The sequence below is a fragment of the Leguminivora glycinivorella genome, chromosome 22 (assembly GCF_023078275.1).
Source record: "Leguminivora glycinivorella isolate SPB_JAAS2020 chromosome 22, LegGlyc_1.1, whole genome shotgun sequence".
NCBI lineage: Eukaryota > Metazoa > Arthropoda > Insecta > Lepidoptera > Tortricidae > Leguminivora > Leguminivora glycinivorella.
Genome location: NC_062992.1, coordinates 15,022,997 through 15,033,723, shown reverse-complemented (window position 1 = coordinate 15,033,723; position 10,727 = coordinate 15,022,997). Strand labels below are relative to the sequence as shown.

Sequence of the window (10,727 nt, the reverse complement as noted above, 5' to 3'; positions counted from 1 at the left end):
GGGGTGAGGCGGGAGCGCACGGCGCTGCCATTGGTCGTTTCAAATAATGGCGCGCCTTCACGCGTAGCTGTAGGGATGGGACATGTCTATTATAGACAATGGTACCGGTAACAGTACTGTGGTGAATTTGTTTTGCAACAAATATAACAATATAGCAGTTTTACAAACTTATTTATATTTCTTCAGTTATAAAGTATCATTTCTCCAAGTAATGGTAAGAAATGAACAAGTTAGGCGTTTTTGCAAGCTTTTATTTAACTTGCAACGTAAATAAGTATATACGGGTGAAATCATGCGACTCAATTTTAAAGCAGATATTTTTAACCGATTGTGCTGAAATTTTGCACACATAATTATGTAAATCACGTGACGATGCAATATTATGGTGACATGGAGCTGATCTGCTGATGGACCAGAAACGTGACCATAGATTAAATTTCATATCTGATTATGATGATGACCTCAATTCCAATAAGGCCTAGTTACCCTTCGGGTTGAAAGGTCAGATGGCAGTCGCTTTCGTAAAACTAGCGCCTACGCCAAATTTTGGGATTAGTTGTCAGAGCGGACCCCAGGCTCCTATGAGCCGTGGCGAATGCCGATGCCGGGATAACGCAAGGAGGATGATGATTGTGATAGTACCTCAGTAATAATCGTTCTACTAAGTTACTAACTAATAACTAAACTATGAATTTATACTTACGTTTACGAAGTTAAATTACAAACTAAATATTCTAAAATAATCAACCAAATAAAACTACAGACTCTACAGATTCTAGATAATTATTCTCAATTACAAGTCTGTTTTCTTTTATATTTCATCAAATGGTAGCATATGGTACGAAGGTAGTACGAAGTTCCCGCAACAGACATAAACAAACATGGCCCCATCCCTAGTCGTTTACGTGAAAGGGATAGCATATCGCATTGTTAACTAGACAAAAAGGGATGGACACACCTCGGCACCGCTCAGTACAACCATGATAAAATGAACTCCGCGGATAATAAACAATATTCAACAAAATAATGAATTTGACTTAACTGTGGAATGTTTTTCCATCTTTTTTTATATGTGAAGTGTTAGAAACTTGCCACGCCACTTTATGCTGCAAGATACCATCGTTTGCAACCAAATTTAATTATTTAAGATTTTTTCCCAAGCGGACACGAACACTGTTAGCGGGTCGTATACTTGGGCGCTACTGATCGGTGTCGCGCGCGTTCAAACTTTTTTTTTTTTTTTTTTTTTTTTTAATCTTATTTATTTTATAAGCCATACATCTAGTTTGATTAAGTCGGCTTAAAAATAACAAACTTTAGGTATTACCTAAATCAACAGTTATTGAAATTACATTTTAAACGTTGGTTTAACAGGATAATTAACTAAGGATTACTTTTATAATATTCAAATCTAAGGTCTAGTGACTGTATCATGAAACTCAAAAATCTACCACTATATTTAGTAGTGAATTCTGAGCTCAAGATTTGATGAAAGAAGAAGAGGAGTTCCCTCGCAGAGCACTGAGTTTCCTTTAAGAGGTTGAAACGGGGCCTTCCCACACCCGGCTCGGGAAAAACTGGTGGGAAAGCCTCGATCATCAAAATAAATCAAAACTTAATACATGCAGACTCATTCTGCCAAAAAAACTTAATAAAGAAACGAAACAAGGTGCTACTGGTGATTCTCCTCAAGGATTCAGGTTTAAATGGAAATGGAATAAAACGGTTAGTTGTGACACACAGTTTTATTTCTCTAAATGGACACAATGCAAAGTACAGCTTGTAAATCAGCAATAAAAGCTTAAGCTTAGCACCTTAACTAAAATAACATTGCCAGGCGATAGAGCTGGGCCGTGCAAATATGGTTCTGAGTGATTTACAAGCATTGCCTAAAACTTGTTAGTCCCTAAGTATCAGTGCCAACATAGATGATAGAAACTAAATTTAACACTTGCTTCCAGGAAAGAGAAATGCCACCAACCTTCAAGCCAGAAGTTACCGCTGTACATGCAAGCCATCCTTCAGTGAGCCAAAGCGGTTGCCCCAGGCGCAGTAATTCAAAAGAGCACCACCGCAACCAAAGCTTCAGCCTACGGCAAGCATCCTCTTCACCGAAACCCCCTTCGGGTGAAACATTCAATTTGAAGAAACTGAATGAAACTCAAATCTTGAGATCTTGAAAACAAATTTTGAAGAGCTCGAAATTAAATCACAAATAAATTTAAAATCTAAAATGTAAAATAAATTAAATCTGATAAATCAATTAAATCTGATAAATCAATTAAATCTGATAAATTCCCAGTCAGCTGAAATAGAAAAAAAAAACCTTCATTAGACAATGGAAATGTGGCCTAACCTTATCATATGAATAATTAATATTCTGGATTGCTTACCAGCTGGAACTTGAGAAGCCTCATCATTCGCAGCTCTGACAAACCCTTCCCGCCACATAAACCATCAGGAGACTGGAAACAGAGACACATGGTCAAAACTTGACAAAGCCAAGATCACACAAAGAAGTTAACACAATATTATTCAACTGAACTCTACTCACAGTTCATGGTGAAAATACAATTCTGAGGACCCTTGAGGCCCTGCAGAAAAGGACTCTTGCTGCTCCATAATTTGGATTCCTGCTTCACATCATAGATGATCCGCGATATCATAAAGTAGCCACTGGAGGCCTACGACCTGTACCGGAGCCAGCTAACAAGTGTGGAGGAAATGATCTCAAAATCCTAACGACCTTGGGAGGCTTGGGGATACCAAATAGAACGACAACCTCAGCAATCGTTTGCTGTAATAAATTTCAAATGACTAAAATATCTAGTGTGTAAAATTCCACCTAATTTTCTAACCATGTTCTAGCAACTTCCTAACTTATTAAATCAAATTTTTATTTTAAATTCTAAAATAATTAACATCATGAAAATCATGGATATTTGTATACTGGCAACAACCCTTGTTGACAGATGATTCTGATTGGATTACAGAACTGTCATCCATATCGATTCAGTTGCTAGATCAATTGAAGTCCTTGCCATCCGCAAAAACTTATGTTTGAGACAAACCTAAAAACGTCGTTGTACTAAAAATGTGCAATGTCACAATACCCCTCTCCCTGCTGTAGCGTTTTACCAAGGGTAAAACGCTCGCTGTCCTCAGCGACTACCTAACCATGTGTCACAAAAGTAAGGAAATAAAACGAACACACCTCGACCATACTGAGTATGGGAGAAACACATAACAGAAAAGAACAGCGATTGCTGTAGGTATCGAGATCCTTTCCCAAAAAAAAACAACCAATCCACAAAACCAAATAACTAAACGTCCTAAAAGTGAATCTCGAACCCACGCAACACCACAAAATAAAAAAACCTAGTGTGGTTTCCGAACCATCAAAAAATAACCCACACTACAAAACTAACCCAATAGAAAACATTCCTTTGGCTTTACCAACACAACTTTTCAGTTGCGTTGGAAAAACCAAAACCAACAGCCAGGACCGATGTTCAGCACACTTAAACATTCTCCGCTAGACCGGGCAAAATAAAAAATCCAAAATGATTCCTACTTCCAAGTTTACTGTCATAAACTTGAGAAGCTCATAATTCAATTCAAAATAATATTCCAATCCGAGAAAATACCTAAATCCAAAATCAAAATTCCCTGACGGTTCACCAACAAAAAAAAAATACCATTCCTCCTAACACACGGTTGAATTGGCAACATTGTGCTGTTCCAATTCTTCCGTAAACAAACCAAAAAAAACATAACAAACCGTCACGGGGGCCTTCGAGTTGGTGGAACAAAGACTCCCACCCAACTCTCCGGATCACAAAATCCTATGCAACTCTGAGGTTGCAACATGCCCGAGACCTCAACCGATTGGTTGAGACTCACCAAAAAAATGTATCGAACACCAGGCATGATTGGCGGCGATACCCAAAAAACGCGTGCGCCACCCCACCGCCTCCATGGCATGGGAAAAGCAGCACGGAACACAAAATGTACCCACCAGCGAGTACCCGATCGACACCACAAAAGGCAAGAACCCCGTACGGAGCGCATCCAAAAGGGGATGCAAGAAGTAGGCAGTGCGACCGCGCCCTGCCATACCTCACCACTCCTGGGTATGGACCTCATGTCGACCCCAAATCGCGCCAACACGACGCTCGGGTGTGGTAAGCACCCGCAAAAAAAACTCCATCCGAAAAAACAGGCCGTATCAAGGATCGCTCAAACTAAAAACAACGAGCCAGATTGTGTCGCCCCTTTCATACTTCACGCATTTCAGAGAACTGTTCCAGGAACCCTTTCATCCCTCACACAAAACAAAATAGTAATGAAAACAGACTTTGCTGTTCACCACGTTCCATACATAAAGTCGTGATTGAATATTTTTACCACAATATTCAACACTTCAAACGAAACAACCGAAGAGTGACACGATATGGCGTAAGCGAGGGCGTTAACTTTGGCGGCAAGGTGAAAGCAAAAGAAAACCCGGACCTTGCGTCCAAAGAAAACCTCCACCTCAAACTTACCCAATAACAATCTCTAAATCCTTGAATACACCACAAAACCAAATCCAAGTTTTCACAAAAAACCGACGCCCTTAAACGAATCTGCACGTTGCGATACGTTTAAGTTTAAAACTGGCGCTAAAAAACACGTCGTAACCTAAAAGAAATCCAATCATAAAACCGAACTACCAACATTACAAAACGAGCGTTTATTTAACCGCTCAAGTTACGACTTAAACTTGGATCAAAAAACACGCATCCGAACGTACCCCTCGTTGAACTTAACTTGTCTGTGGTCTGTGCCTTTAAAAAACTAAATGTCAACAAAATATTTATCGTTACCTACAAAATTACTAATATCTGCCGTTTTTATTGCTACAAATTAATAAAACAACACTTAATTCAACTACAAAATCATGGAAAACTAACATGAGTGTGATAAACGTTCGATAATCTAAAGGAATGACTAAAATTTATTCAGGAATGCTAACTGGAATGCAAAGAATTCTACTACTAACAGCGGTAAATATCTCGAATTATAAGGAAAGGGAGTTGTCCTTTATCCTCCTCTTTTCCCTCACACTCCAAACTAAATGACAAACAACACAAAATTGTCTTCTAAACATTCTATTTAAATGACTTAAACATGTACATTATTCTTACTAAATTCCATTGAATTTGTTTCAGATTATTAGAAACTGTCTAAATCTTAAGAAATATACACCATAAAAGCTACTTGGCACCTAGCAACAGCTACAACTGGACCACAGACTACAGGAAATGTCTACAAAAGAAAACCAAAATATGAACATCAGAGGAACATGGGCACTGATAATGTGTTGAAAAGCATAACTCCCAACGGAAACCTTCCATTTGCATGGAGAACAACATAAACCACTTTGCCGGCAACCAACAACAATGCAGCTGCCGGACACTCAAAACTCAGGCCGTTCCTGCAACTTCCAACCATTACCGGTGTCGTCCCTGACTGAAGTCACCTGTTACTATAATAAGTTCAACGGGCACAAAAGTGAAATTGCCACTGTATAATAAGTTTAACTCAAAAGGAACTCAAATATGATGGCACCGACTTACAACTTGAAGTGATACTGTTGTGTTATAATTTATAATAAACAATGTTGAATTTAATTACTGTGTATTTACTAAATTTCTACTTTTTCAGCTCTGTGTAATTATCCCATAAACAACCTTAAATGAACAAGTTAATTGTTGTGAACATATCTCAAAGAAAATAACTAAGTTCAACTAAATGAACATCAACGGTATGACCTAAATTTCAAATTTGCAAATTATTTCAAGTTGCAATCTAAACAACTTCAAGATTCTCAAATACTGCCAAATGTATGTTCCAAAATTTACAAAACCAATTTAATTTGCTTTTTAAACAAATTAGCACACAAATTTTTAAATTTTATAGCCAAATGTTTTGTCACAAGACACAACTTTTGAGTTTAAACTTTACACTTATTATACATCCAAAATATTCCGAAATTACATGGCAATTTCTACACAAACTTAAAAACCCCCATGAACTTCCCCTTTACAAAATCATAAAAGTCCATTACAGTACTTACAAAACTCTTATTATCACTATGTATGGCACTGAAAAAATGAATTCTTGAGGAAAATACCACCCTTAAATACAGAACAAAACGAAAAATGAGTTGGGCGCCATTGAAACGGGGCCTTCCCACACCCGGCTCGGGAAAAACTCGTGGGAAAGCCTCGATCATCAAAATAAATCTAAACTTAATAAACCTTGCAGACTTGCTCTGCCAAAAAACTTAATAACGAAACGAAACAAGGTGCTACTGGTGATTCTCCTCAAGGATTCAGGTTCTTAATGGAAATGGAATAAAACGGTTAGTTGTGACACACAGTTTTATTTCTCTATATGGACACAATGCAAAGTACAGCTTGTAAATCAGCAATAAAAGCTTAAGCTTAGCACCTTAACTAAAATAACATTGCCAGGCGATAGAGCTGGGCCGTGCAAATATGGTTCTGAGTGATTTACAAGCATTGCCTAAAACTGGTTAGTCCCTAAGTATCAGTGCCAACATAGATGATAGAAACTAAATTTAACTAAATTTAACACTTGCTTCCAGGAAAGAGAAATGCCACCAACCTTCAAGCCAGAAGTTACCGCTGCACATGCAAGCCATCCTTCGGTGAGCCAAAGCGGTTGCCCCAGGCGCAGGAATTCAAAAGATCACTTCCGCAACCAAAGCTTCAGCCTACGGCAAGCATCCTCTTCACCGAAACCCCCTTCGGGTGAAACATTCAATTTGAAGAAACTGAATGAAACTCAAATCTTGAGATCTTGAAAACAAATTTTGAAGAGCTCGAAATTAAATCACAAATAAATTTAAAATCTAAAATGTAAAATAAATTAAATCTGATAAATCAAATCTGATAAATCAATTAAATAAATCCCAGTCAGCTGAAATAGAAAAAAAAAACTTCATTAGATAATGGCATGTGGCCTAACCTTTTCATGTGTATAATTAATATTCTGGATTGCTTACCAGCTGGAACTTGAGAAGCCTCATCATTCGCAGCTCTGACAAACCCTTCCCGCCACATAAACCATCAGGAGACTGGAAACAGAGACACATGGTCAAAACTTGACAAAGCCAAGATCACACAAAGAAGTTAACACAATATTATTCAACTGAACTCTACTCACAGTTCATGGTGAAAATACAATTCTGAGGACCCTTGAGGCCCTGCAGAAAAGGACTCTTGCTGCTCCATAATTTGGATTCCTGCTTCACATCATAGATGATCCGCGATATCATAAAGTAGCCACTGGAGGCCTACGACCTGTACCGGAGCCAGCTAACAAGTGTGGAGGAAATGATCTCAAAATCCTAACGACCTTGGGAGGCTTGGGGATACCAAATAGAACGACAACCTCAGCAATCGTTTGCTGTAATAAATTTCAAATGACTAAAATATCTAGTGTGTAAAATTCCACCTAATTTTCTAACCATGTTCTAGCAACTTCCTAACTTATTAAATCAAATTTTTATTTTAAATTCTAAAATAATTAACATCATGAAAATCATGGATATTTGTATACTGGCAACAACCCTTGTTGACAGATGATTCTGATTGGATTACAGAACTGTCATCCATATCGATTCAGTTGCTAGATCAATTGAAGTCCTTGCCATCCGCAAAAACTTATGTTTGAGACAAACCTAAAAACGTCGTTGTACTAAAAATGTGCAATGTCACAAGGTCCAGCCTTGGTTGTTCGTTGATTGTACACTCGAGAACTAAGTGGAGGAGGTCCTCCTCTCTCTCACACCTTGAACAATTTGGATCATCTCTTTTCTTCATTATGAAGTTAAATTTGTTAAGTGGGATGTGATAAGTTCGGGTTCTGAAGCAAATAACTAACATTTTTCTGTTAAGGTTTCGAGAGGCAAACCAAGGTGAGCGCGGTGGTTCGCTTACAATGGTTCTATACCAGATGCCTTTGTTTTTTGAACACTCATTGAAATAAGATTTAAATTTGGTGTAAATGTCGGTTTTCACTTTTGAAAGATGATCAGTGTAGTGCGGTACCGTATCGAGGGGTATGCCGTTCTGTAGAGCCTCAGATGCAAGGGAGTCAGCTACCTCGTTACCCCTGATGCCGACATGTGAAGGAATCCATTGTAAACGAACTTCAACCCCGTTACGTATCAATCTATGGATACATTTAATAATGAGGTAAGCTTCGTATCTACCGATACTATTGCCCTTAGCACTTCCCAACAAATGTTGTAGACTGCTCTTCGAGTCCGTAAATATTACAATTCTACGGTATTTTGTCGATTCCAAGTAATGTAAAGCTTCACTGATTGCCAATAATTCAACTCCCATTATGGGAATACATGAACTTTCAATAAGAAATTTTGCCCCAAAACTCGCCGCTTCATCGTAAAAAGCGCAACTGGAACCGTGCTTTGTTTTGGATCCGTCTGTGTAAATTTGCATGTGATCTAAGAACTGGATGTCTATCATGTCTTCAGTACGTTGCTTGAGATCGTGAATGGGTAGTTGAGCTTTAGGTACTTTAACATTGCTCACTCTGTGCACTATGATTGAATCCCAGGGGAGTGTCTTAACATCATACGAAAGCGAGAACTGAGGCAAAACTTCACATTTTGACATAGGAAGGCTGGAATACTTTCTGAAACTCTCAAGCAACATTGGAGGATGATTTTTGCGCCAGTATCTTGTGCCCGATTGTAATGTGTTTTCTAATGTTTCTAATTGTTTCCTTAAATAGTCGGATGTTCTAGAAGAAAGTTTCAGGAAGTATTTGTCACTTAAATATGTTCTTCTAAGATTTAAGGGTGGAATACAAAGTTCGGTTTCCATTGCAAAAATTGGGGTGTCGCGAATAAAGCTTCCACAAAGACGGAGACATTGGTTCTGGATTACATCCAACCTCAAGTTTAGAGTTTGCGTTACCGTAAATTATACATCCGTAATCAAGACGAGATCGCACCAATGCCAGATAGAGCCTTCTTAAGTGAATCGGATGGACACCCCACTTTGAGCTGCTTAGCGAACTGAGGATGTTAACGTATGCAATACACTTTTGGGCAGTTTCCGAAATGTGTCGAGTCCAATTTAGGCGACTGTCTACCCAAACACCCAGAAACTTTGTACTGTTAACAACCTCAATTTCAGTGTGATCTACACGTATATTAATCTTAGGTACATTATACTTTCTAGTGAACACGCAAAGTTTAGTCTTTGACAAAGAGATTTCTAGTCCGATCTTTGCTAACATTGCTGTAAAGATGTGAAGACCTGATTGAATGTTACTAGCACAGACATCGATGCTTTTGTTAATACAATAAAGAGCAAAATCGTCGGCATACTGTGAGATCTTAACTGTCTCGACGAGTGTGTTGCATAACTCAATTGTGACTATGTTAAATAAAATAGGTGACATGGGATCACCTTGAGCTAAGCCTTGTCTGCTAATTCGTGTTATTTCCCTTCCATTTTGTAACCTGTATATCAAAAACCTCTCTCCTAAAAATTCTCTAATATATCTACACAATAGCGGATCCACGTCAAATTTAAGTAAAGAGGTTATAAGAGGTTCAATTGCCACATTATTATAAGCATTGCTTATGTCTCCGTAAGCACATAAAACGTAGTCCTTGTTTGTAAACGCCAATTCTGTGTCTACAATAAACCTACTAAGATTGTCTTGGCATGAGAGTCCGCGACGAAAACCCAAAGTACTATCATTAAATAATTTTTTGCTTTCGAAATGGTATTCGAGGCGACGAGTTATCATTAAATTAAAAGTCTTACAAAGGCAGTTAATAAGCGAAATAGGACGATATTTAGTAGTATCAGTATTTCTTTTTGGTATGGCTATAAGTTTGATGCGACGCCACTGCGTTGGTATCTTACCTTGTTTATAAATTGTGTTAAAAATGTGTAGGAGAAACTCTTTTGCATTATCCGGCAAATTACTAATCATAGAGTAAGTAATGGAATCTAAGCCCGCCGAAGTATCTACTTTTAAGAATAGAATTTAGTTCTGAGAATGTAAAAAGAGTTGGATTGCAATCATTAAAAATAAAATTTAAGGGCTGAAAGGGAACGCTATCAGGGGTCAGTTCTGTTACAAAGGGAACTGCGGCACTTTCTGGCAAGTAGTCTTTAGGACTTCGGTAACCTTTAAGCCATCTAAGTTTTCTCCAAACCTCACTGCTAGGCGTATTGCTGTCTATATTTTCACAAAACTGTTGCCAGGAGTTTCTTTTTGCAAGTTTAATTAGTTTTCGAGCAACAATTACCTTTTCTTTGTAAATTAAATAGTTTTCTACTGTGCGTGATTTCCTAAAGTGTTTTAGAGATAACCTTCTCTCAGCTACTGCCTTTGATAAATCAGGATTCCACCAGGGTTTTGGCTTGAATTTGTTAGGATTAACGCCGATTTTAATATAAGGAATGGTTTTGCTAGCGCTATCCTCAATTATCTCTATGAGTTTATCGTAATTACTTTGTACGTTATCTTCAAAATGTAAACCCTCGCATGAAGATTTAATATGTTGTCTATACTCTACCCAGTTGGCCTTCTTGATGTTTCTTTTAAATTCGGAACTATCTGGAAAGCTATCAAACGTTTTAATAGAGATAATAAGGTGATCACTA

General features: G+C 38.0%; 1 long non-coding RNA gene across 1 annotated transcript; it reads right to left on the bottom strand.

Moving 5' to 3' along the window:
* Window positions 1-1,730: 1,730 nt before the first annotated feature.
* Window positions 1,731-5,041, bottom strand: LOC125237783. The gene is made up of 2 exons (XR_007178372.1): window positions 2,555-5,041; window positions 1,731-2,465 (listed from the first exon to the last, which is right to left on the bottom strand). It is a non-coding gene; the product is annotated as an uncharacterized LOC125237783 (long non-coding RNA).
* Between the last annotated feature and the right edge of the window lie 5,686 nt (window positions 5,042-10,727).